Source organism: Polyergus mexicanus, unplaced genomic scaffold (genome assembly GCF_030449975.1).
Source record: "Polyergus mexicanus isolate NDT 795.1 unplaced genomic scaffold, iyPolMexi1.0 SCAF_6, whole genome shotgun sequence".
NCBI classification, from domain to species: domain Eukaryota; kingdom Metazoa; phylum Arthropoda; class Insecta; order Hymenoptera; family Formicidae; genus Polyergus; species Polyergus mexicanus.
The window spans coordinates 10,755,143-10,761,142 of record NW_027223326.1 but is presented as its reverse complement, the minus strand read 5'-3'; positions in this window follow the sequence as shown (position 1 = coordinate 10,761,142).

Here is a 6,000-nt window from a genome sequence, read left to right as displayed (position 1 = left end):
TATATATATCTCGAAAATAAACAATTTCCTCGACAAAGAAACTTGACAAAGAAACTCTATAAAGAAGGAGAATAAGAAAACATGTATATGTACGCGTGGCATCTGCAAAAATGAAAAACTAGAATCGTGAACGAAAGACAAGGGAGGAAAACCCATCGTCACATGTTCACGATTAGAAGGAGGGGAATTAAGAACGCGTCGGTGGTTGCAGGGTGGTCTAAGGAAACAGCTGTATACTAAATTTCCTCTCTCTTGCCAACTTAATAGATTCCCATACACTCTTATTATCATACTTACTAAAATAAGATCAGAATTGAAATCTAAATCTAAAATTCTAGACTTTTAATTCTACAATTATATGAGCTTTATAGATTACAAAATTCTGAGAAATATTTTAGATATATACAATACAATATATATAGGATCTTAATTCTGAAAATCCAAAATTTAGAGTTTGATTTTCTAAGAGAAAGAAATAATTCCCGATCTTTCTGTCTCAGATCGATCGTGGAACGTGGCGTTTCTTCCGCGCTTCCAATTTACGATCTTGTCGCGCGCGCGCGAGTTGTTTCATCGGCGAGACTTGACAAAGGAGGAGGAGACGAAGAAGGGAAGGAGAAGATGAGAGATGATCCTTCCGTTCGGCACGTGCCATCTGCCAAAATTGAAAATCTTGAAGCACACCGCGGGGATAAAGGAAACGGATGTTATAGCCATCGGGAGAGGAGAAAGAGAATCGGGGGAGAGGGGGAGGGAGAGGGGGGGGGGGACGCGGCGCGCTTTCGAAAAAGATACGAAATAAGAAACTGGGCCCGCGACACATCGACTGCGCCCTGTTTGTGTCGGTCGGGGAGGATGGGCCTTTTGCATCGCGCGAGAGGAGAGAAGAGAAGTCGGTGGTTCTTCTCTCTTGTACTCTCTTCCTGGGAAGTCGGCGGCAGATGTTCCGGACTCGGTTGGCGCGTGCCCGCTGCCACTTGGCAGCGAGGAAGACGGTGCCATCTGCCCCTTTCCTCGTCCCTCCCCACCGCCCCTCGCCCCCACCTTTCGGCCCCGGGGTCCCCGCTGCCCCTTCCCGCTTTGACGGAGCGCGTGCACGCGGCATGCTGCCACGGGACAGTGATACGAAATTGCTATCAGCTACCTCGGAATGCATACACAGGCTCTCCTTTTATCCGCGAGAGAGTGGCTGTTGTTGATCTACCGGCGGCTGTGGGACTGTGATAAGGTCGGCGATAAGATCGCGAGAACTCTTATGCGCGGAATCGGGATTCGTCGTAGAATTCTCAATATTCAGATTCACGAAATTCGTTATCCAGATTAATATTTCGAATAGAAAGAATAATAGATATCTTTTTATTTATCGTGTTACATGAGATATGATTAAAATTAAATCTTTTAATCTAGTCGAGAGAGAGAGAAAGAGAGAGAGAGAGAGAGAGATTGAACTATCAAAAGAAAACAAATAAAAATTAGTCAACGAAAATCATATGCCGATGACGATATGCGATTAATATCAACGTGGTATCATATAAATATCCAGAGGAAATTTATTTTCTATTCAAATATTTGTGTAATTTAACACACTGTGATCATATACATATAGTGGTATTACATTAATCGGTTACATCATGCGTGATGCTTATTTTAAATTTATTTTACGATGAAGTATATATATATTTTTTATCGTATAATATAGCTTGTATATTGTCATGTCGTACACTTATGTCAAGTTTAAAGCGCCATTCATGATACTATCGCATTAGCCTCGAGAAAAGTTTTCGATGCAACCGCGTAATATCAGGCACGCGACGGACAAGTATAATTATCGAATTAAGGGATTCTCGATCGAGCGTACGCGTGGAAAAAACATCCTATACCACGCACGCGAGTGAATAAACACGCGCGTGCGGACGCATTCTCGACGACGAGACGTGAGTTCAACCTGACGCCGAGAAGAGGTCGATTTCCGCCTGTCGCGGAAATCGGAGACAATTCTCTCTCTCTCTTTCTGTCTCTTGTTCTCTTTTACGCGTGCAGCAGCAACGAATAACGCGACCGATCGCCGAAAATCGAGAAAGCGCCCGCGGCATATGGCATTCGTTACATCTCGGATGCAGCAGCCGCTGCAGGCTGTCGCACAGTTGTTTAGCTTTTTTCACGTTTTTCTCCTTTGAACGTCATTGTGTGGGCGGATAGAAAGAGAGAAAGAGAAAGAAAGAGAGATTCGTTCGCAAATGTCTATTATGAAGAGGAAGAGAAAAATCTGCTATCATCCCCAATGCTCTGCGCGTATTGTGTACCCACATTAATCTAGCATACACTAACCCTAAGAGAGATCCAATTCGAATGTTGGGCATAATTAAGGGCTAATTTATTGGTAATGTGGGTATATCTCGAGAGCAAATAATCCGAAAAACATTTTAATATCAAACTCGAATAAGAGCGATTTTAATATAAAGTTATTAATTTAATATAATCAATAGTTAAATAATAATAAATTAATATTATTAATTTAATATAAATTAAATTAAATAATTATATATCATGCAAAGAATTATATATCTTAAAGAATTTTCTGAAATACTGTATATATCTATATAAAATCATTATATACGAAAGCGCATTTTAAAATAAGATCTAGAATATTTTACATCGTTATTATACTATAGTGTAAAATATGCCACTATCATGAAAATAAACGAAATATGCGATAGTTTTATATCAAATGACAAAGAATAAATTCATAAAATTGCAATTTACTTACCTTGTAGTTGCTTTACTCTAATGTCATCCTGGGCTTCCTCTTTTTTTCTCTCTTGTTGAGCCTTGATTGCTTCATCGTGGCACTCACTCGCAAAAATATAATTAATTACGCGCGCGCCAATTAACGGAATAAGATTATCTCAAAGATAAATGTTCACGAAGTATGATATTTTAAAATATAATTAGATATGCCGATGGAGATTTCGATCAAACTTCTGTCAAAAAATACATGTTTTGATAAATATAATGTAGAGACGTAGATTTTATGTAACACGTCACTGATAAATATTAAAGTATAAGATTAATAATCACTGTATGTATGCGATATATGTCGTTTGGCTCGATCCATTTTATACCCGTGACGTTCTGTTAATTATGGAAAAATGTGAAAATGATTTTGGCTTCATTCTGATATCGTGTGACACTACGCGATTAAAGTTAACGATTAATTAAGACATGATGGCCTTTCAAAAGCTATATAATTGAAATTTAATAGTGAATGAACATAGATTTACCACGAATAAATCTCGCGAAATGCTACTTGTATCATTAATAAACAATCAATCGTGCTTGAATCAAATAAACGTCGTCGTGATATTTTCACATTTATGCCAGAGTTAATCAATTACGCGAGTTAATGATTGCTAATCATAAAGAATAATCGCATTTCGAAAAGTAATACGAGACGATATACGAAGCGACGTACGTCACTACCTGCTTGTTCGAGTCTCACCGCGCGAATGACTCAAGGCCAAGGCCACCCGCTATTGTAAACAACAGCGCGTAGATATGTCATATACGTCATAGGTATGTCGCGCTACAAAATATTTAACAAAAAGAAGCTCGGAATATGGTATGTGTGTTTCAATATTACAGTAATGTGATATGGTTCTTATTTAATCATTCTATTTTACTTCAATCACTCGATTATGTATTACTTACGCGTTCCCTTAATCTCGAAAATAACTAGCAAATTATATCTAAAACGACGAAAAATTTAAAGCGCGAAGGCAGTATACTTCGGAAAATAATTTTAACATTTATACAAATATATATCGCGATGTAACCAATAATTTACAATTCTTGTTTCTATCATATACATACATTTTGTATCAGTTTTTTCTTAATAAAAAAAAAAAAAAAAAAAAAAGAGAGAGAGAGAGAGAAAAAATTCTTAAGAAAATCTAAAGTTTCCTATAAGGCCAAGATTCTTGAATATACGATATCGCGATCTTTATGCAGATGTGCGGAGTTTCTGTTACATCCGGACTGCCGGCAATCGCGGTATCCACCGGTTCGAAAACGAGAAGCAACAGATGGCATCGACCTTGCTAGCCGCGGTACGGCGCGGATGCTGCGGCGACGCGGCTGCATCTGGCTACGGCGCCTTTGTCAACGGCACGTGCCGTACGCCCTATATATCGCGATCTCTACCGAATGTCCCGTCACCGCCAACTATATTGAGCGGCCTGTGCCTCTCCCGGTTAAGCCGGATAGGAGGAGGTATCGGCTTTCCTCTATATATCGGCGCGCGTGAAAAGATTTTTCCTACCGGGAAAGAGGAAGCGGCCATCTGCGTCCCGTCAAAAAATCTCGATTTCAGGTAGCACTACGAAAATCATACCGTATCTCATCTCAATGGTTGGAAAAAGCGATCTTTCGACGTTTCTGTAGCCACCGGTGCCGGCTCTCGAGCGTCTAGTGTGTATCATAATTGATATATGAATGCCATTGTGGTATCGTGGGCACAATTTTATTTGAATAACAGACGCGAAAGGAAGCGTTTATTTTTTTTGATTGGCGGAAATATGTCGATGTCGATTTAAAAAAAAAAAAAAAAATTCAAATCCAAGAATTCTATAGCAAATAATATATCGGCAAATAATTATTTATAATAAATTTTACCAAGGATAAGCATCACATATAATCGCACGTATAAGTAATTGAATAATATTCGAAACACTTATAAAAAAAAAAAAAAAAAAAAAAAAAAAGTGAAATTAAATTATTTTATCGAACAGCAGATTTTTTTATTACGCAGAAGATGAGATTGCCATCGAAGCTTATCAGACGCGATACACGTATATTATTGACATTAAATATGAAGCCTTGTGTCTCGAGTCCGAGGTATTTTGTACCAACGGATGTTTCATATTTAGGTAAGTCCATACGACGTGATTGTAAATCGATATCTCGTCAAGTATAATGCGAAATCGATTTACCAGCCGATTCAATGATCGAGTACCTCTCGCGTTTCAATGATAATGGCACGTGCCTCGTTATCAATCGGCATTAATAACGCAATACAATCGGTTCTTGATGAAATGAAATCGCCAATCATATAAATGCGAGAAATTTTCTTTACAAATATTGAAGGATTACGGTAATTGAAATCGTTAATCGAGTATATATATTTATATATACATCGCAATTAAAACTGGTTTATATTCAGCTAACCCCCCCCCCCCAAAAAAAAAGATAATTATATAATTCGAGAAGAGAACGCCTGCAGTTTCTCGGCATACGCCTGTGTCATACGGCTCTTATCCTCTGCGCGATTCGTTCGACGACAGATGCGAAAAATTCGAGGGGACACTGCGATAATTAACGGGCCGATAATTCTCGGCATGCGACCGCTTTTGCGTCGCGCGAATCACAGTCGAGAAATCTGTGCTCTCTATAATACTTTCGCTCAGATCCGCGAAATCCTGGTCAAGGATCCTTCGGCGCGTATCGCCGCATCTCGTCGCTCGCGCGATCTTAAAAACAGGTGCAGAGGAAACTCTTTGGGAAGGGGAGGGAAAGGATACGTGGGGATGTCGCATGGACAACCGAGAATTTCGGATAAACCGGCGTGATTGGTGCGTCGTATGGGCAGCTGCTCGTAGCCCCCAATTAAAGTAAGTGTTGTGCCGTAACAGGTGTCGCGTGATTATCATGTACGGGAACGAGGGGGGGGGAGGGGGGGGGTGCCGGACCAAGTCAATAAATATTGCCAGCAACATTCTCTCTCTAGCCGATATACATATACACACATATACAAATGCTCAAACAAAAACATGCGAGCGTTGTACATCTTACTATCGATTGCGTCAAGCGCGAATCGTTTCTGATCCACGCCGAGAGATGCACCTGCGTATTTCTGTTAAATTAATAATCCGGCAGAGAATTAGGCGCGGGTAGCGTCTCGATAAAATGCATTATCGAGAATTTGCGATTTGACAGTTCGTTTGA